The following is a 22,889-nucleotide window of genomic DNA, read 5'->3' as shown; positions in this document are numbered from 1 at the left end:
CAACAGGTTTTGGGCTAGTTCATCTCTTCACAGGGGATTCTCAGCATGGCCTTTATTCTTTATAAAGACACTCCCTGAAAAAGATGTATACAAAGATGTGAGCCTCCCTGCTCACTGCACACTTTTTTTGCAGTTGGACCTGGCAACTGCCATTCGCTAAGTGCATTATGAAAATAAGGAAATCCCTGTGAACCGCCTATAAGGAGATGGGCTAGTCCAAAACCTGTCGGTTCTGTCAGATTTCTACTACCTACTGCAAGTGACAGCAAAAGAGGAGAAAAGTAATTTATGGCTCATTATACTCTGGAATAAATGTACTTCTTAATTGTATATGTTTACATGTATTTTACATTTTAAAATTTTCACGACAGAAATCCTTTAAGTCATCAAATTCTCTCCATGACTAATACTGGACCACACACAACTGACAATCATAAATAATCAGAACTTTTCCTGAGCTCTCATGTTTGGGTACTGATAACTTCCATTTAATATTTTTTTCATTAAAGCAAACATGAAGTGACGTAAAAAAAAAAGACTTAGATTCTTACCTAAGAAGAGGGAAGGCTCTGGATTCCATAGAGCCTTTCGAGTCCTTTTTTTGTCTCCTCATTCTCCCGCTGTCCCCCGTTTACAATTCACGCCTTCTGGACTCCTCGACAAGCTTCAGAAGCACTCAGATCGCCAATGCTTTAGAAGACGGGTGCATCTGTTATGCAAGCCGCACTCACGCATGCGCTTTATAGATCCGCTTGTCTCCAGAAGTACTTGTGGAAATTAGTACTTCTGAAGCTTGAACAAGGTGTCCTGAAGAGTTATTGGACCTGCAGATCGAGTAACTTCAACTAGGGGGCAGCACTGGAACAAGGGCATGGATAGAGGACTGGGAATGCTCCAGAGCCTTTTTCTCTACATAGTATCTAAATATTTTTTAAGTCACTTCAGGTTCACTTTAATAATTTTAGCTGATTCTACATATTCCTACAGTCTTGGCTTCAGAGACTGTTAGACGGCGTGATCGCCGTCTATTTACATAGTACAGTGCTGCGATCAGCAGCAGCGATGTACTGGGGACAGCCGTGTGACACGGCTGTCACCCTGGGGGACAAGAGAGCGATCGGCTCTCATAGGCTGTAGCCTATGACAGCCGATCGCAGGATTGGCTGGCTGCAGGGAGGGAGGGAAGGTGGGGAATAAGAAAAAAAAGGACATTTTTGTTTAAAAACAGACAAATCAATATTTTAAAAAAAAAAAACACCTGGGGGGCGATCAGACCCCACCAACAGAGAGCTCTGTTGGTGGGGGGAAAAAGGGGGGGGGGGGAATCACCCCCCTTTTTAACCTCTACAGCAATGCTGCCAGCACTCGTATGAACTACAAGTAGTCCCCGGTTAACGAACAAGATAGGGACTGTAGGTTCGTTCTTAACCTAAATCTATTCTTAAGTCGGAACAATGTGCTATTTCTGTCCCCTGTACCTCCTCTGTGCCCCCCTGTGCCTCCAGTGTCCCCCCTCTGTGTCACCTCTGCCCTCTGTGCCTGTTTATACAAGTTTAAAAGCCATCTTTTCTTTGAATTTTTTAAAATCGATTTTCCAATTTGAACATTTTTTTTGGCTTGTTCCCATGGAAACACTGAATCTATGCTGTTCGTATCGGTGGGTCGTCTGTACTTCGGGCGTTCGTAAGTCAAAGACTCCCTGTATTTGCAAAAAACTACTTTTGGATATGAAGTTAAGCATGTGCACTCTTTGGTCGACCAGGGCAAGGCCTGTTCTGAGTGAACCCTGTCCTGTTAAACTGCTGTATGGTCCTCCTGCCGCTCAGTTTTATGGTGCTGGCAATCATCTTATAGCCTAGGACATCTTTTTTTTTTTTTAAGATCCCCAGAGAGTTCTCTGCCATGAGGTGTCATCAGGCCCGGCCCGCCCAAGTGAGGTGACTTTCTCAGGTGGCAGAAGTCTGGGGACAGCACCAGGCAGAAACAGGAAGTTAAGAGAGTACCTGGCCAACCTATACTGGGGGCAACTGTGCCTAGCTACCAGTACTGGGGGCACCTATACCTGGCTACCTACCTATAGTGACGGTGTTTGCCTCAGGCAGCAAAAAGTCTAGAACCGGCCTTGGGTGCCATAATGAACTTCCAGTAACCAGTATGAGAGAGTGTGAGAGAGATAACACCAGATTTAACACCCCTGCTCCCCATTCAGCCTCCATATACTTCTCACCTCAGGTTCCCTTTAACATATATACCTGTTTGGCTGATCTACCATTGAACTGAACAGAGGCCTGTTGGAACAACCCTATCAGTGAGCATTAACTACCTGGTCACTGATGTAACTTTTAAGGGAAGGACATTTCTGCAAAGAGGGAAATTAATTCTTACTTTCGGAAAATAACATTTTAGGAGCACAATACATCGCCTTGTTATGTAACTCAATAAAATAAATTGATTCTGGACTTCTGCAGGAGCAACAGAGGATTTTTGGATGGCTTCCAGCCTGCGGACGAGACGATGAACCGCTTGTGGGTACATGAGGAGTAAATATCAGCCTTATTTGTCCAGACTGACAACAATCCCAGTGATGTTAATGGATGCGGTCAGTGTTCAGCTGCCGCAGGGCCAGGTCAGGTGGGCAGAGATCTACCACAGGTGAAAACCTGACTTCTCTTTTCTTTTACTATTTCTCCGTCTTTTCTAACCTCATACATAACTAACAGAACTGATGGAAAACAAAAGTCCAGCCAATTTTTTTTTTTTACTTTATTTTGGATAGAAATTAGGGAAGTGATAGAAAAGTGTTATATTTTTACTGTTCAAATTTGGGTAATCTGCTCACATTGAATAGGTGTGGTAGAGGGTGATGGTGACACCCTAAATAAGAAGAATACAGAAACAACAGGACGCCAAATGGTGCAGTATGCAAAGCTGGATTTACTATAAGGCACTGTAGGCACGAGCGTACAGGCGCCTGATGATGGAAGTGCGGCTCTCTCCCCTCACCGAGTGCCTCCCTCCCTCCTTTCCTATGCAAAGTGCTGATAAGAGTTATGCCGTTACGTGGCGTTACGCCGCTCAGGAGGTTTTGCTAGTTTGTGTCCCCAACTTAATTAATTTGATCTATTGGCTGCAAAACCTTTAGCTAGCACTAGGCTAGCTAGTACAGGTGTCCTGCACCCCTCGATACATTACCCCGCCAGTGATCGGCACAGCTCTGGTCTTCTCTATGGGGAGGATCGAACAAGCCATCATGACGTCACCGATCTTATGCGCAGACCAACGCCGGAGCCAGGCTGGGTAATGTATTAAGTGGCTAGATCGGGGGATTGCGGGCGATCAGGGGGTAACGGCCACATATACTAGCTAGCCTAGTGCTAGCTAAAGGTTTTGCAGCCAATAGATCAAATGAATTAAGCATGGGAGACTCCTGGGGCCAGAGAGCGGTATGCCCGACACAGTGTCCGACATACCGCTAAGGAGCTTAAATGGGTTACTCACTCTGCTCTCGGCATTACACTGACAAGAGCCTCCTTCAGTCGGGGGCACCTTTAGCTACTTAATATTGAGATTCTGCTAGCTACCTAATATTTGGGGCCACCTCTAGCTACTTAATATTGAGGGTACTTCTGGTTACCTAATACTAAGAGGCACCTGTAGCTACCTGTGACAGGCAAGGGAAGTAAGGGAGAAGGGACAGCCAGCACACTTGCAGTGCGGTTTGGGGAGCATTTGTAGGTTCATGGAGAGCAAAGTCTAGGGTGTCAGGACATCTGTGCCTATAGGCTCCGGTAAGGTAAATCCAGGGCCTGGCAGTACGCCATGAGTTAAATGGCAAATGTAAAACACACTCTTGGCAAAACAACAAAGGACCTATCAGTGGCAGAGTCACCGGGTGCCGGAGTCCCTCCCTTGAAAGGAGGGGAAAAGCACAAATGGTAGTTAAAACTATGTTAAAAACAGCTAAAATAATAAAGGAAGAGGTGGCTTATGACTACTTTAGCTTTTTGGACATCACTCTTTTTTTTTTTAAATGAATAGCAACATTTTTACATTTAAAATAACTGTGTAATGGATTGCGGAGATGCCGCCGCGCGGTCTGGCAGCGGGGCGGCTGTCTCCGTGTTCAGACTGGCGGTTTCCGCACAGCAGCATGCGTCTGGTTTGTCTGAGCTTTCTAGTGCACACAGATGGAGAGCTACGCGCGCGCTGGGAGGCAGGACCGTTATGCCAGTAGGAGTGGGATCCGCTGATCAGGTCGATCAGCTGATCCCAGCACAGTTATTGATTGGCTGAGTGGCGCTGGGCGGTGCTGAGGAGCGCTGCAATATATATAGATCTCGCTGGTCAGTCTCAGGTTGTCTGCTGTTGCGAATACTTACGTGTGAGCACTCAGACCATAGTCAGATCCCACAGTGTGTTAGAACCAGGTGGACCTGGGAATTCACACTTAGCCAGATTACGCTTGTGTTATACTTTAGACCAGTTCCAGGGTGTTGAGACCAAGGACCTCACACCCAAGCTTAGGATTATTGTGTCATTGCTGTGTTATACTTTAGACCAGTTCCGAGGTGTTGAGACTAAGGACCTCACACCCAAGCTTAGGATTACTGTGTCATTGCTGTGTTATACTTTAGACCACTTCCGGGGTGTTGAGACCAAGGACCTCACACCCAAGCTTAGGATTACTGTGTCATTGCTGTGTTATACTTTAGACTAGTTCCTGGGTGTCGAGACCACGGACCTCACACCTCAGACTAGGACTCTGCTCTATTTCTGTTATGACTATTTGCTCTGTCGACCTCTCAATTGCTTTCTGATTCGGTACCTCTGCATATCTGCCTACTTGTTGCCAGACCCTGCCTGTACCCGGTTACCGAATCAGCCTTCTGTCTCTGTATCTTATCTGCTCGTGTGTTGCTGACCTGACCTGCCCGACCTTCCAGGCTGTCACTCATCCCTTGAGTGCTCAGTCTATCTGTACTAGCAGTGACACAATTCCACCAAGTGTCAGTTGCAACTAGGACTCCTGCTCCTCAGAGACTCCGGCCTGTTAGCAGCCAGTGGCCTCTTCCCCTGGAGTCCCCTGGCTGCAGTACAGTCTATATCTGATCTCCAGATATCCCTGGTGGCCAGGTTCTCACTATTCCCTCTGTCAAGGAGATAGTCCCTGCACTTCCCAGGGCCACCTGCCACTCAGGCGGTTCTTGGCCGAGCTGCCTGTATCTCCCGCCTCACGGGAGATAGCCTACAGTTACACCAAACACTTACACTTTATTAGGTGTCCAGAGGTTAATCATACTTGTATTATTGGTGATTCTACAGATCATCCATAGTCAAGTATATATCTGTATTATTGATGATTCTGCAGATCATCAATAATCAGATTCTCTCTGTGTGCTGACACCGATCGTTACAAACTGTTTATCTCTCACACACCCAAAAATACTCAAATAAAAGTTCTAATTAACACAAAAAATTACAATAAAAAAAAAACATGAATAGTTACCTAAGGGTCTGAACTTTTTTTTTTTTATATGCATGTCAAGAGGGTATCTTACTATTATTTTTTTAAATTATAAGCTTGTAAATAGTGATGGACTCAACACTGAAAAAATGCACCTTTATTTCCAAATAAAATATTGGCGCCATACATTGTGATAGGGATTTAATTTAAATGGTGTTATAACTGGGACAAATGGGCAAATAAAATACATGAGGTTTAATTATGGTAGCATGTATTATTTTAAAGCTATGATGGCCGAAACCTGACAAATAATGTATTTTTTCCATTTTTATTTCTTAATATTACCGTTAAAATGCACTTCGAATAAAATAGTTCTTAGCAAAATCTACCACTCAAAGAAAGCCTGGTTGGTGGTGGAAAAATAAAGATAAAGCTCATTTCATTGTGATTAGTAGTGATAAAGTTAATGGCAAATGAATGGGAGGTGAAAATTGCTCGGATGCATAAGGTGAAAAAAACACTAAAGGCTGCAGTGGTTAATAACGACACATTCATACACATATGAGGTTTAACTCAAAACAAAACCTCACAATGTTGACATCAACAGATGTTTCATAAAGCTGCCCAATTTTGAAAAAGTTGTTGCTGCCGACATAAAGGACAACTGAAGTGAGAGGAATACGGAGGCTGCCACATTTATTTCCTGTTAAACAATACCAGTTGCCTGGCAGCCCTGCTGATCTATTTGTCTGCAGCAGTGTCTGAATAACAGCAGAAACAAGCATGCAGCTAATCTTGTCAGATGTGACAATAACGTCAATAATGTCAATAATGTCAGAACCCCCTGACCTGCTGCATGCTTGTTCAGGGGCTATGGCTAAAAGTATTAGAGGCAGAGGATCAGCAGGATAGCCAGGCAACTGGTATTGCTTAAAAGGAGATTAATATGGCAGCCTCCATATCCTTCGCAGTTCAGTTGTCCTTTAAACTAAATAAATACATAATTTATGCCTATTCACTTGTATGGATGAATGATTGCCACAAATAATTAAAAACAATGCCCTTTTATCTGCTTTCCTGCCACTCTGATACAAAGATGGCCATCATCACATTTTTAAATATTTGAATGGCTTGCAAGACATCAAATATCTCTGAAGCCATAACAATGTTTAAATGATTCAACAAAAAGTTTTCTTTTTAACAACATAAAGTGCAAATTATTTTTCGCTCACCATATGTTCTAAAATCTATCATACCGGTAATCTTTATTTAATAGCTCTTTAAAAATTGATGACCAGATACTGAATTTGCCAAACTCTGTGATGTTTTTGAAATGGCACAGAAAGGAGAGCATCGCTGTTCTCCATGCTGCAAATACCTTGTTCATCTGCATTAAAAAAGATACTGGGGGAAGATTCTAAAATCAGTTTTTTTCAATTTTTAAAGGGGGTCTTATTTTTTGTGCAACATAACTAACTAAAGAGTAGACCATCAGTGCAAAATGGTTATTATATTCAGCTCATGCAATATAATGTGTACATTGAGTTTAGACATTAATAAGTTCAGTGACGTCTGAGGTACAAGGAACTGAAATTATCTATATTTATTCAAACAAGATTATGAATGATCGGCTGTGGCGCATGCGATGTACACAACAAGACCATTATAAGTCGTTTAACTAACTGTACAAAACTCCCTTTGAAGAATGATCATTGGTCGAAAAAATCCAATAGGATGGATCACAACCGACTCCTGATATCGGTTGTTTGTTACCATCAGTGATGGTTGGTTGCATACCTCCCAACTTTTTGAGATGAGAAAGAGTGACACTTAAGCCACACCCCGATCACACCCCCATCACACCCCTAGTCACACACAGTGGTGCTCAGCAGAGCTCGAATATTCGAGTAGCTCGAATATTCGAGCTCTTTTTCAGCTATTCGAGCTCGGTATTCGAGCTCCGAATAGCTGGAGCTATTCGAATGGGCTATCCGAGTACACTCGAATAGCCCATTCACTATTCGAGCTATTCGAGCAACTCGGCGCTATTCGAGCTCGGTACCGAGCTCGAATAGCGTCATAGCCCAGATTGATGTCCTTAGAGCCAATCAGAGGGCTCCCAGGCCCTCTGACGGCAGCCAATCACAGAGGGGGACCCTGGCCAGCCCCTACCCTATAAATAGCGGCCGCCATGTTCCGTTTCTCCATGCTTGCCTGAGACTTGTACAGAGAGAGAGTTGCTCCTTTGTGCTTTGGCTTAGCAAGTGCTCTATTGTGATCATTTACCTAGCGTTTTTGCTCACCTACACCTGCCATATACACCTATATTGTTGTTAGTTAGATAGACATTGTATTTTAGTTAGTAGCTTGTGTGTTACATTAGAGACAGGCAGCTGCTGCAAGCTTACAGGTTTAGGCCTCAGGGGGGCCTTGCCTCTGTGGGCAGCTGTCCTCTGTTTATTTCTCTCATCTATACCAGTATTTCTGCTGTCCTTTACTAATAGTATTGTAGTTATACTGTACTAGGAGTAGGACACTCACTGACTGTCACTGTTTATAGGCTACTAGCTAGCTCCTGCGTGTGTGCACTCACTCACTGTCTGTGTGTACACACACTCTATTTCCTTCTGATTACTGATAGATTATTGTTAGTTAGTTGTACTTACTTACTACTTACTCTGACTGTACCCGTAGGGACACTCACTGTCACTGTGTACATAGGCTACTAGCTCCTGCGTGCGTGCACTCACTGTCTGAGTGTACACACACCTACACTCCATTTCCTTCTGATCGCTGATTGATTATTGTAATTAGTTAGTTCTACTTACTGTTACTACTTACTCTTACTGTACTAGGAGTCTAGGACACTCAGTCACTGTCCATAGGCTACTAGCTCCTGCGTGCGTGCACTCACTGTCTGAGTGTACACACACCCACACTCCATTTCCTTCTGATCGCTGATTGATTATCGTAATTAGTTAGTTGTACTTACTGTTACTACTTACTCTTACTGTACTAGGAGTCTAGGACACTCAGTCACTGTGTTCATAGGCTACTAGCTCCTGCGTGCGTGCACTCACTGTCTGAGTGTACACACACCCACACTCCATTTCCTTCTGATCGCTGATTGATTATTGTAATTAGTTAGTTCTACTTACTGTTACTACTTACTCTTACTGTACTAGGAGTCTAGGACACTCAGTCACTGTGTTCATAGGCTACTAGCTCCTGCGTGCGTGCACTCACTGTCTGAGTGTACACACACCCACACTCCATTTCCTTCTGATCGCTGATTGATTATTGTAATTAGTTAGTTCTACTTACTGTTACTACTTACTCTTACTGTACTAGGAGTCTAGGACACTCAGTCACTGTCCATAGGCTACTAGCTCCTGCGTGCGTGCACTCACTGTCTGAGTGTACACACACCCACACTCCATTTCCTTCTGATCGCTGATTGATTATCGTAATTAGTTAGTTCTACTTACTGTTACTACTTACTCTTACTGTACTAGGAGTCTAGGACACTCAGTCACTGTGTTCATAGGCTACTAGCTCCTGCGTGCGTGCACTCACTGTCTGAGTGTACACACACCCACACTCCATTTCCTTCTGATCGCTGATTGATTATTGTAATTAGTTAGTTCTACTTACTGTTACTACTTACTCTTACTGTACTAGGAGTCTAGGACACTCAGTCACTGTCCATAGGCTACTAGCTCCTGCGTGCGTGCACTCACTGTCTGAGTGTACACACACCCACACTCCATTTCCTTCTGATCGCTGATTGATTATCGTAATTAGTTAGTTGTACTTACTGTTACTACTTACTCTTACTGTACTAGGAGTCTAGGACACTCAGTCACTGTGTTCATAGGCTACTAGCTCCTGCGTGCGTGCACTCACTGTCTGAGTGTACACACACCCACACTCCATTTCCTTCTGATCGCTGATTGATTATTGTAATTAGTTAGTTCTACTTACTGTTACTACTTACTCTTACTGTACTAGGAGTCTAGGACACTCAGTCACTGTGTTCATAGGCTACTAGCTCCTGCGTGCGTGCACTCACTGTCTGAGTGTACACACACCCACACTCCATTTCCTTCTGATCGCTGATTGATTATTGTAATTAGTTAGTTCTACTTACTGTTACTACTTACTCTTACTGTACTAGGAGTCTAGGACACTCAGTCACTGTCCATAGGCTACTAGCTCCTGCGTGCGTGCACTCACTGTCTGAGTGTACACACACCCACACTCCATTTCCTTCTGATCGCTGATTGATTATCGTAATTAGTTAGTTCTACTTACTGTTACTACTTACTCTTACTGTACTAGGAGTCTAGGACACTCAGTCACTGTGTTCATAGGCTACTAGCTCCTGCGTGCGTGCACTCACTGTCTGAGTGTACACACACCCACACTCCATTTCCTTCTGATCGCTGATTGATTATTGTAATTAGTTAGTTCTACTTACTGTTACTACTTACTCTTACTGTACTAGGAGTCTAGGACACTCAGTCACTGTGTTCATAGGCTACTAGCTCCTGCGTGCGTGCACTCACTGTCTGAGTGTACACACACTAAATTTACTTGTGATTACTACTGATTATTGTAACTGCTAGTTGTACTTCCTGACTGTTACTACTTACTTACTGTACTAGGGGACACTCACTCAGTCACCTCACCAACCAACCCACTCCATTAAAGTACCCCACTTTTCACCCGCCCTTTTACAAAACTTTTGTCTATACGCCCAAAACATTTAAGATGTCTGGAAGTGGCAGCCAGCGCGGTTTGGGCAAGGGGAAGGGCAGCAAGGGAATCAGGAGGAGAGGGAGCAGCATTGTGGCAAGCCGCGGCCGCGGGCGCGCCACCATGCACAGTTCCGCAGCAGCAGCAGCAGCGTCAGTGGCTAACATTCCTCCCATAGCCACTGGCCGTGGACGCCTTGGGCGCCGCCCAGCAGGAGCATCTGCAACTCACGCTGCAGAGACACAGCAGCAGCAGCGTGTAGCACCTGCTCCCATTTTCCTCCAGCCGGGTCGGAAACGTCCCATTGAGGAAAAGGATGCAGACACTGTGGTGCAACTCATGACGGAGGATGAGCAGCCCGCCATCAGCTCTGCATCCGAGGCCTCCACCCTCACCACCACCACCACCCCTGTTCGCAGCAGCCGCCCAGCAGGGTCTGGGGAGGAGGCCAGTTCACCGTCACTCGCCGACCTGTCATTCAGCAGTCTTTTGACCCCAGGCATCATGAGTAAATTGTCTGCTGTTGTTGGCGATCTTGAGGAGGAGATGCTGATGGGCACTTTGGGGGATGAGGGATTGGACAGCAAGACTGTGGCGACAGTCAAGCAGCCCATCCATGCATCAGGAGAGGAGTTTGGGGGGTCCTCATCCCAGCAGGACATGTTTCAGGAGGGGGAGGATGATGATGACCCGGTGACAGACAGAGACTGGGTGCCACCACCTCCAGGGGATGTCGTCCTCAGCAGCTCTGAGGAGGAGGAGGAGGATGCTCTTGTGGGCCTTGCAAGGAGGCGCATCATTGCAAGCATTGGCAGCAGCAGTAGGCAGGTCCCACAGCCTGCTGGTGTCTCAGGCTCAGCAGCAGCAGCAGCAGCATCTGCCAGTACCACCACCAGCCGCACCCAAGCCCCCCAAGCCCCCCCCCCCAACCACCACAGGGAGACAGGCAGCAGCGCTTCCATGCCGTAGGGGGATGTTTAAGTCACCAATCTGGCGATATTTCACCATGCCCACTGTGTACAGCAAGTACGCCACTTGCAACCACTGTCAGCGGAAGTTGAGCAGAGGTGCAGACCCCTTAAAGTTCTGCACCAGCTCGCTCATCAACCACCTTGCGGCTAAACATTTCCACCAGCATGAGGAGTTCCAGAGGCTGAAGGCATCTGGTGCTGGCAGTGGCACCACACCCATCACTGCACAGCCTTCAGCAGCAGCAGCAGCAACAGCAGCCACCCGCCCTCCTGCTCCTCCAGCAGCACCAGCAGGAGTGCGGAAACGCACTGCTCCTCCCCCCTCTGCAACTCCTGCCGCCGACACTGAGGCCTGTTCTGGCAGCCAGTCCTCAGTGGCCTCCTCTGCTGTGTCTGCTGATTCCCGTGTCAGCAAAAGGCCACGCCAGAGCCTTTTGAGCGAGTCCTTCCAGGGAGTGGTTAGGGCTCTGCCTCCCAGCAGCCGTCGCGTGCGGCAGCTGAACGGCTTGCTGGCACGGGCCATGTGCTCCCAACTCCTGCCGTACACGCTCGTGCAGGAGGGGAGCGACATTCGTGCGCTGCTTGCTTGCGCAGCCCCAGACTGGCAGCTCCCCAGCAGACACTTCTTTGCCCGCAAGGCCATTCCTGCACTGCACCGCTTTGTGATGGCCAATGTGGAGCGAGGGCTGGAGCACGCGGTTGGTGAAAGGGTCCACGTCACCATGGACTCCTGGAGCAGCCGCTTCGGGACAGGCCGCTACCTGTCCTTCACTGTCCACTGGGTCAGCTTGGTGGAAGGGGGTGAGGATGGGAGAGCAGCAGCGGGCACAGCAGCAGCAGCAACACAGTGGGTGGTGCCACCCCGCAGGCTCAGGGGAACTGCAGCAGGTTCCTCCGATCCTCTGCCATCCTCCGGCACACCTGGCCAAACCCCCCGCCTCAGCAGCAGCGTGAAGGCCCGCCACTGCCAAGCGCTGCTGCACTTGGTCAGCCTTGGGAAGACCAAGCTGACGGCAACCCATGTGTTGGCCAAACTCCAGGAGCAGGAGAGGATTTGGCTGACCCCCAGAGGCCTCAGAGTCGGAGAGGTGGTGGCCGACAATGGGGCCAATCTGGTTGCCGCAATAGACAGGGGAAACCTGACCCACATCCCCTGTCTTGCCCACGTGCTGAACCTGGTGGTGCAGAAGTTCCTGCGCACCTACCAGGGGATGGGCGAACTGCTGGAAACGGCAAGGAATGTTGTGCGTCACTTCCGGCGCTCGGCTGCAGCCTGTGCGAGCCTGGAAGACGTGCAAAAGGAGCTGGATCTGCCACGCCATCGGCTGATCCTTGACGTTCCGACTCGCTGGAACTCCACCCTGGCGATGTTGGAGCGTCTGGTTGAACAGAGGCGCGCTGTCAAACAGTACCTTGCCCTGGCCACTGTTTCCGCAGCTCAGAGAAGGGACAAGACCAGCAACTTCCCGTCCATCGTCCCCGATGATGACTGGAGGCACATGCAGCAGGTGTGCTTAGTGCTGGCTCCCTTCCTGCAGGCCACAAACATGGTGAGCAGGGACCATGCTATGGTCTGCGAGTGGGTGCCCCTGGTTTCTCTGCTGAACAGGGCCCTCGATGCTTTGCTGGAACAGGGAGCGGCAGCCTTGGACCAGCAGGAGCGGCAACCAGCTGCGCAGTCCACCTCTGAGGGGGAGGAGGAGGAGGACTTGGTGGAGGTCCCTGACCTGGCTGCTGATGAGGGGGATCAGCACAGCGCAGCTGAGTTGGTGCGGGGGTGGAGAGAGGATGAGGCGGCAGAGGAGGAGGATGAGGACAGCACTGACGTCGATGTGCCAGCAGACGTGGCCCGCCTCTTCCCAATGGCAGCGCACATGCTGACGTGCCTGCGCAGGGACCCCAGGGTGATCCAGATGAAGCAGAGGGAGGACATCTGGATCAGCATGATGTTGGACCCACGCCTCAAGGGGAAGTTGAGCCAGTTCCTGCCGCCTGCAGGAGGAGACCCAGCGCAACAAATAAGGAGCTTGCAGCAGGCCCTTGTTGAGCGCTTGGAGGAAGCCTTCCCCCAGCCTTCCACCCCCACTGTCCAGCAGCCAGCACAGAGGCAGCAGCAGGTGCCTGCATCCAGCAGCAGCAAGCGCCCCACAGACCTGCTGTCTCTCAGCCACGAGCTCTACAGGACTGTAGAGGCTCCGGCAGCAGTGACTAGAGAGGAGATGCATGCAGCAGCATCCTCCTCCGGTCACAGCCAGCGCCTGACCCGCATGGTGGCTGACTACATGGGGTTGTACAGCGGGCTTGACAGCGATGCCCCTGTTGATCCCATGGAGTATTGGGTCAAGCGCATGGAGATCTGGAGCGAGCTGGCGCAGTACGCCCTGGAAGTGCTGTCCTGCCCCCCTTCCAGCGTGCTGTCCGAGCGCTGCTTCAGTGCAGCTGGTGGCGTGGTCACCGAGAAACGCTCACGTCTGTCTCACAAGTCTGTGGACAGACTGACGTTTCTCAAGATGAACCAGGCGTGGGTGGAAGGCGAGTTCCTGGCCCCTGTTGTCGGCGAGAGGTGGACATGAACTGGCTGCCGGAACCATCGTTAATGTGCCTTACCACCCTTTACCACCTCCTGGCTCCTGCTCACTAAGCCAGCCTGGTTCACTTTGACTATTACGTCGCCTGCAGCCACACATTTTACACCTACAGTGGGCTGCTGTGTACTGCCCTTCTGCTGTCTGTCTGTGTTTCCCACTGCCAGGGTACACAGAATTACCTTCTGCTGCCACTCTGCCACCAGCTATTACGTCAAACAATAGCTATATTGGTTGCAAAACCAAAAACCAAAAAACCATAAAAAAAAAAAAAGGTTTAATTTTTCTGAGGTGCCCGGGTTGAAAACTGTGTTGTCCCAGTTGTGTATTGGACACAATGTGGGCTGCACGACCGCTGTCTGGGACCTCCTGTTGTGTTTATTTACAGCCCTGGTATCACCGCTAGGTACCAGGGCTATTATGTCACGCTGCCTACCTGCTGCCACACTCACACTGCTCCTCCATACCTCCTCCTGCTGCTGCTGCTGCTGTCTGTCTGTCTGTGTTTCCCACTGCCAGGGTACACAGATGATTTACCTTCTGCTGCCACTCTGCCACCAGCTATTACGTCAAACAATAGCTGCTCGCCTACTCCTCCATTCCTCCTCCTGCTGCTGCTGTCTGTCTGTGTTTCCCACTGCCAGGGTACACAGATGATTTACCTTCTGCTGCCACTCTGCCACCAGCTATTACGTCAAACAATAGCTGCTCGCCTACTCCTCCATTCCTCCTCATGCTGCTGCTGTCTGTCTGTGTTTCCCACTGCCAGGGTACACAGAATTAACTTCTGCTGCCACTCTGCCACCAGCTATTACGTCAAACAATAGCTATATTGGTTGCAAAACCAAAAACCAAAAAACCATAAAAAAAAAAAAAGGTTTAATTTTTCTGAGGTGCCCGGGTTGAAAACTGTGTTGTCCCAGTTGTGTATTGGACACAATGTGGGCTGCACGACCGCTGTCTGGGACCTCCTGTTGTGTTTATTTACAGCCCTGGTATCACCGCTAGGTACCAGGGCTATTATGTCACGCTGCCTACCTGCTGCCACACTCACACTGCTCCTCCATACCTCCTCCTGCTGCTGCTGCTGCTGTCTGTCTGTCTGTGTTTCCCACTGCCAGGGTACACAGATGATTTACCTTCTGCTGCCACTCTGCCACCAGCTATTACGTCAAACAATAGCTGCTCGCCTACTCCTCCATTCCTCCTCCTGCTGCTGCTGTCTGTCTGTGTTTCCCACTGCCAGGGTACACAGATGATTTACCTTCTGCTGCCACTCTGCCACCAGCTATTACGTCAAACAATAGCTGCTCGCCTACTCCTCCATTCCTCCTCCTGCTGCTGCTGTCTGTCTGTGTTTCCCACTGCCAGGGTACACAGAATTAACTTCTGCTGCCACTCTGCCACCAGCTATTACGTCAAACAATAGCTATATTGGTTGCAAAACCAAAAACCAAAAAACCATAAAAAAAAAAAAAAGGTTTAATTTTTCTGAGGTGCCCGGGTTGAAAACTGTGTTGTCCCAGTTGTGTATTGGACACAATGTGGGCTGCACGACCGCTGTCTGGGACCTCCTGTTGTGTTTATTTACAGCCCTGGTATCACCGCTAGGTACCAGGGCTATTATGTCACGGCGAGCTGCCTGCCTCATTGACTGCCTGCTGCCACACACTCATCCTCCTCCTCCTGCTGCTGAATTTACCTCCTGCTGTCTTTGTGTTTCCACTGCCAGGGAGCACATACAATGGCGCTTCCAACATGCGTGCGCCCACCAGCTATTTGTTACGCTCAAAAATAGCTGCATTTCTTAAAAAAAAAAATTGAAAAGGGAAATACGTGAAGAAGAAGAAGACGATATTGAAAAGGAAGGAGAAGATAAGGATGAAGAAGAAGAAGAAGATGAAGAAGATGATGAAGAAGAAGATGAAAAAGAAGAAGAAGATGAAGAAGAGGAAGAAGAAGAAGAGGAAGAAGAAGAAGAAGAAGAAGAAGAAGAAGAAGAAGAGGAAGAAGAAGAGGAAGAGGAAGAAGATGAAGATGAAGATGAAGATGAAGATGAAGATGAAGACAATATAGAAGAAGAAGATCGAGAAGAAGAAGAAGAAAGATAAAGAAGAAGAAGAACAAGTATATACAGTAACACTACTGAACAAAATTAAGGACACAACTTCTCTTTCCACATTTTTTTTTAAAGGAACATCCCCACATAATCACTTGCTGTTGTTACTTGGAAAAAAAGAGGTTTCTTGCATCATTCACCCTCAAAACAAGTGTTGGAAGCTATTTAAGGCCAATTCGAATAGTCAGCTCGAATAGTTAGCTCGAATACCGACTCGAATAGTGAGCTCGAAGTCCGAGGTCGAATCGAATAGTAAAAATTATTCGACTCGAATATTCGACTGACCTCGAATAATTTACTATTCGAATTCGACCAAACTCGAATTTTAAAAAGGGGTATTTGAGCATCACTAGTCACACATGCCATAAAGATTTCATAAGAAGAAATATGTTGTTTTATAATTGAAACTACACTGGTCTTTTCTATCCTGGTTCAATTTCCTTCATATTAACATTTTAAAATTAGTAATATATCAATTTAAAGGATGGGAATAAAGTTTAGAGTTAATCAAACACATTTTTTTAATAGAGAAATATATATATTTATATAGAAAGAGGGACAAGGTCCTGAAAGAGGGACAAAGGAGGAAAGAGGGACAGAGGGACAGGGCTCCCAAAGAGGGACTGTCCCTCCAAAAGAGGGATAGTTGTGAGCTATGCGGTTGAGCTCAGTTGGACAACTGCTTACCGAAAATTGTTTGAATGCTCATTAATCAGTAACTTTCATAGGGTTCAGACCGTTATTTATCTAATGTGTAAGGCCTGGAACCCACTACAAAACGTTATCGCTTATCGCAATCGCAAGTGTTTTGTATGAGCAGTTTGTAAGTGATTTCTTGAGCATTTTAGGGAGCGATTTTAGAAAGTGTCAACAATTTGCCAGCGGTTGTGTAGTGATTAGCGATTAGCGGTTTAAAGTGTGATTGGTCCTTTCATTTATTTTTAATTTTGTTACAGTGTACATTAACTTTAATACGCTAGCAAAATCGCTCCGTGCAAGTTTTGATGAGCGATTACGCCAATGATTATATACTTTACATTGAAGCGCTAACGCTAACAAAATGCTGCATGTCCTGCACTTGCGATTTTGGGAATCGCAAACGCTCCAGTGGAAGTTGGCACATCCGTTAACATTAGCTGAGCGGTTTTTGGAAATCGCTAGCGTTTTCAAGCCCTCCCTAAATGCTCTGAAAAGCGCTCTTGTGGGTTCCAGCCCTATATGTAGCTTTATATAGAGGAGGCATGCCACATTTTTTGTCCCTTGACTAAGAAACTACAGTTCCTTTTTAAAGCGGACCTAAAAAAAAAAAAGTTTCACTGCAGCTGCCCTGTGCCTGCGACGTCCTAGAATGATCCTCCGGTCCCCCACCGCGGCTCACCGGTCACCGTCTACTGCGCCTGCGCGGCCCTGGCTGCGTGCATCCTCATTCACGCCCCCGTCACTGGGTGCGTCCTGCGCAGGCGCAGTGTTAAAAAATCTCAATTGCGCCTGCGCAGGACGCTCCTGATGACGGGAGTGTGAACCAGGACTTGCCCGGCCAAGGCCTTGCAGGCTCAGTGGACGGTGACTGGCGAAAGAGAAAGTGAGCCGAAGCAGGGGATCGGTTGATCGTTCCAGTAATGCTTGGGCACAGGGTGGCTGCAGGGGGCTGGCAGAAGCACCAGGTAAGTTTAAATTTTTTTTTTTAAGGTATTTTCAGGTCCGCTTTAAATATTCTTCTTCACGGCAACAAAAGCCGAGCTCTGAGGAGTTTTCTAGCTGTGGAAGAAATCTCCATTATTTTCTCAGTCGTGTGCTGCTTTATCACTTGGGGAGATACAAAAGATAGAAGCAAACAGAAGGCTCCCCAGCATACAATACCATACTTGAAACGGCAGAGCTTTAATGCGGTTGTTACCTTGATGTGCGGAACTTCCAAGCGGCACTCTAGCTGCCGGGATAGAGCATTTCTCATGTCAGTCCATCACCCAAGACGTGTTTTCCTGTCGTATGGCTTGTGGGGATTTACTGCAGTCTCTGTAGTGGAGTTCTTTGTAGTCTCTGTGCTGTTTGTAGTGGTGTGCACTGAACTAGTGCTGGGCAGTTGTTTCTCATTGTACCATATTACATAACTGCAGCCAATCAGCATGATAAATGTGATAGAAGACTGTGTACAAGTCAGTGGCGGACACAGCCAGCAGTGGGCCCCTGTGCAAAATTGTAATTGTGGGCCCCCTACGTGCGCCGCGGCAAAATATGGGCGTGGCTACAACCTGCGTCGCGCAAAGCGCGCCGCGGCAAAAAATAGTGGACAGAACCTGCAGCGCGTAGCGCCGCGGCAAAAAAAATGGGCGTGGCAATGATCGGATGAGGGCGGAGCTAACTGTAACTTAAAGCGAACCCGGGCTGAGGGTTTATTTCCTTTTAAACAATACTAGTTGCCTGGCGGCCCTGCTGATCTATTTGGCTGCAGTAATAAACTGAATTACACCAGCAACAAGCATGCAGCTAATCTTCTCAGTTCTGACAATATTGTCAGAAACCCCTAACCTGCTGCATGCTTGTTCAGGGTCTATGGTTGAAAGAATAAGAGGCAGAGGACCAGCACGGCAGCCAGGCAACTGGTATTGCTTAAAAGGAGAGAAATATGGCAGCCTCAATATTATTCTCACCTCAGGTTCCCTTGAAAAGTGCAACACAAAGACAGTGGGCCCAAGTTTTGGTGACCCTTTCCCCAGAAAATTCACATAATTGTGCAGGTTTTCTCAAGAAAATACACATCATGTCGGCAGATATGCCCAGAAAATACGTGCAATCATGTCGGCAGATATGCCCAGAAAATACGTGCAATCAAGTCGGCAGATATACCCAGAAAATACGTGCAATCATGTAGGCAGATATGCCCAGAAAATACGTGCAATCATGTCGGCAGATATGCCCAGAAAATACGTGCAATCATGTCGGCAGATATGCCCAGAAAATACGTGCAATCAAGTCGGCAGATATGCCCAGAAAATACGTGCAATCAAGTCGGCAGATATGCCCAGAAAATACGTGCAATCAAGTCGGCAGATATGCCCAGAAAATACGTTCAATTAAGTCGGCAGATATGCCCAGAAAATACGTGCAATTAAGTCGGCAGATATGCCCAGAAAATACGTGCAAACAAGTCGGCAGATATGCCCAGAAAATACGTGCAATCAAGTCGGCAGATATGCCCAGAAAATACGTGCAAACAAGTCGGCAGATATGCCCAGAAAATACATGCAAACAAGTCGGCAGATATGCCCAGAAAATACGTGCAATCATGTCGGCAGATATGCCCAGAAAATACATGCAATCATGTCGGCAGATTTGCGCAGAAAATACATGCAATCATGTGGCAGACCTGCACAGAGCATACACCTGCTAATATAAATAAAAAAACAAAAACATTTACTCACCTGCAGCAGCAGACCTCCTGTCCCAGCCTCCATCCGGCGCGCAGCTCCCATGGGTGGTTGGGTGGATAGGTAGCCTGGTGGGTGGGTGAGTGGGTGGGTGGGTTGGTAGCCTGGTGGGTGGGTGGGTGGGTTGGTAGCCTGGTGGGTAGGTAGCCTGGTGGGTGGGTGGGTGGGTAACTAGCCCGGTAGGTAGGTAGGTAGCCTGGTGGGTGGGTGGGTAGGTAGGTAGGTAGCCTGGTGGGTGGGTTGGTAACTAGCCCGGTAGGTAGCCGGGTGGGTGGTTAGGTAGGTAGCCTGGTGGGTGGGTAGGTAGCCTGGTGGGTGGGTAGGTAGGTAGCCTGGTGGGTGGGTTGGTAACTAGCCCGGTAGGTAGCCGGGTGGGTGGTTAGGTAGGTAGCCTGGTGGGTGGGTAGGTAGCCTGATGGGTGGGTTGGTAACTAGCCCGGTAGGTAGCCGGGTGGGTGTTTAGGTAGGTAGCCGGGTGGGTGGTTAGGTAGGTAGCCGGGTGGGTAGGTAGCCTGGTGGGTGGGTAGCCGGGTGGGTGGGTTGGTAGCCTGGTGGGTGGGTTGGTAACTAGCCCGGTAGGTAGCCGGGTGGGTGGTTAGGTAGGTAGCCGGGTGGGTGGTTAGGTAGGTAGCCGGGTGGGTAGGTAGGTAGGAAGCCTGGTGGGTGGGTAGCCTGGTGGGTGGGTGGGTAGGTAGGTAGGTAGGTAGCCGGGTGGGTGGGTAGGTAGCCTGGTGGGTGGGTTGGTAACTAGCCCGGTAGGTAGCCAGGTGGGTGGTTAGGTAGGTAGCCGGGTGGGTAGGTAGGTAGCCGGGTGGGTAGGTAGGTAGGTAGCCGGGTGGGTAGGTAGGTAGGAAGCCTGGTGGGTGGGTAGGTAGCCGGGTGGGTAGGTAGGAAGCCTGGTGGGTGGGTGGGTAGGTAGCCGGGTGGGTAGGTGGTTAGGTAGCCGGGTGGGTAGGTAGGTAGGTAGCCGGGTGGGTAGGTGGGTAGGTAGCCGGGTGGGTGGTTAGGTAGTCGGGTGGGTGGTTAGGTAGGAAGCCTGGTGGGTGGGTAGGTAGCCGGGTGGGTAGGTAGGTAGGAAGCCTGGTGGGTGGGTAGGTAGCCGGGTGGGTAGGTAGGAAGCCTGGTGGGTGGGTGGGTAGGTAGCCGGGTGGGTAGGTGGTTAGGTAGCCGGGTGGGTAGGTAGGTAGGTAGCCGGGTGGGTAGGTAGTCGGGTGTGTAGGTGGGTAGGTAGCCGGGTGGGTGGTTAGGTAGTCGGGTGGGTGGTTAGGTAGGAAGCCTGGTGGGTGGGTAGGTAGCCGGGTGGGTAGGTAGGTAGGAAGCCTGGTGGGTGGTTAGGTAGTCGGGTGGGTAGGTAGGAAGCCTGGTGGGTGGGTGGGTAGGTGGTTAGGTAGCCGGGTGGGTAGCTATCCGGGTGGGGGGCCCGACTCCTATCCTCCCTCCCTCCCTTCCTCACCTCGGGGGGCCCCCTCCCGATATGCGTGGCGGGAGAGCGAGCGGCAAATGCAGGAAGTCTTCAGGGCTCTCCAGGCAGACGCTAGAGGCCCAGCCGCTTAGTCTCCAATATGTCTCCAACTGGAGACATATCGGAGACCAAGCGGCTGAGCCCTCTAGCGGATGCCTGGAGAGCCCTGAAGACTTCCTGCATTTGCCGCTCGCTCGCTCTCCCGCCGCGCATATCGGGAGGAGGGCCCCCCGAGGTTAGGGAGGGAGGGAGGATAGGAGTCGGGGGCCCCCGGGGGGAGAAAATTATAAAAAAAAAATATATATAAAAAAAAAAAATATTAAAAAAAAAAAAAAAAATACTTAATGGGCCCCTGAAGAAAACGGAACTTCAAGGGCCCTCGTGCGGCGGCACGGCCGTATGTCCGCCACTGGTACAAGTGTGATACAGAGTAGCGGGGAGGTGGCAGATGTGACATCAGAAAAGCTTATGCTTAAAGTGAGATAAAACTCAATAAAAATCTGTTTCCTACTTTTTATTACCTATGCAGTTACCATATTTGCTTTTGTGCACAAGTAATAATGTCTGTCTACAAATTACAAATTCCCAAAGTACAGTTTATCTACTCTGAAAGCTGCCATTGTATTTTACTGCATAGCTGCTGTATTTACTGTATATATATTACTAGCTGATGACTCGGCCTTGCCCGGGTATGTATTTGGCTGGTGTTGGCTCCGCCCACTTTTTCTAACCCTAAAACACAATTACTCAATGACCTAGTTGGTGAACGTTGCGGTCTTTGGCATCAATAATTTGCATTGAAATGAAACAAATCTGATTGGCTGTTTGTGGCTCAACCCCCTTTTCTGAATTTTAACCCCAGTTACCCAATGACCAACTGTACTAAGATTGAGGCTTGTGCCATTAACAGTGCAAGAATGGCAGCAATTAAATATTTACCTTGAAAATAAATAGGTGAATTTTGATTGGCTTTTGGTGGCTCCACCTACTTTTCTGAATTTTAATCCCAGTCACTCAGTGACCAACTGTGCAAAATTTGAGAACTCTGCAATTAACAGTGTAAGAATGGCTGCAGTTTACATTTTTCCATTGAAATTTGTATTTGTCTCCACCTACTTTTTGGTTATGGGGATACTTTCGCATTTTATAATATTAGTGAGATAATGTTATCCAGCGATCACTTCTCAGCTCTCTCTGGTTCTATGTGAGCAGTTCAGAGTCAACACGCTCCTGGCTGTACAGTGTCCGCTATTGGCCCTGGAAAGTCCTCCGGTCAGATGCCAACTGCGCATGCGCTGCCTGGCCACAGGTGTGTTTCCTCTGCACTCGCTGGGAGTGAAACGGGAGAGCACGCCTGGCCGAACTGCACCGACTGGAGAATTTTTCTGGGGCCAGTAGTGGGGGAGGTGGAGGAGGCGAGTGAGGTCGACCAGGGAGTGATCAGGCCAGAGGGGGTGAAGGGAAGCCCCAGGTATGTATAATTTTTTTTGTGACCCCATCTCAGGTACATTTTAAGCAGCTTTCCACTGAAGAACAAAGTGTTGTGTTTAACTGTTTGAATGCTGTTCTGCTAAAAAAATGTTGGGTGGTAGTAGTTTTTATGCTGTTTTTATTATTATTATTAAAGAACAAAGAGAAAATGCTGAATTTCATACAACTTTAATCTGTTATTGGCAGTTTATTATTATTTTTTTTTTGTGGTGGTGGATATGATATCAATGACGGCTTACCCTGCTGCCGCTCAAATTACTGGCGGTGGTAAATACTATTACCCCAACCCTGAATTACCCTTACGCGCCCTCTGCGCTATAACATTACTGCTATAGCGGCGTCTAGTGTCGGTGCTCGGCGTTCAGTGCTGTGCGCCAAAACCACCTGCTTCAGTGGGACTAACCTCTTTTTCGTACCAGGAAATCTGGGTGGCGGATGGCTGAATAAGGTTTGGCTACCCCAGTATTCCAGTGCCCCCTGTAGTATGTCCTCAGAGAGGCCTGTTTTACCAATAGGCATGGTTGGCATGTGCCTAGAGATGGCCAATTAGATGCAAATCAATCTGGTCCTCTTGCAAATTTTATTCTAATGGCATGCAGGTTGGAATTGGG

This window comes from Hyperolius riggenbachi, chromosome 5, assembly GCF_040937935.1.
Source record: "Hyperolius riggenbachi isolate aHypRig1 chromosome 5, aHypRig1.pri, whole genome shotgun sequence".
Classification (NCBI taxonomy): Eukaryota; Metazoa; Chordata; class Amphibia; order Anura; family Hyperoliidae; genus Hyperolius; species Hyperolius riggenbachi.
This window is presented reverse-complemented; position numbering follows the sequence as displayed.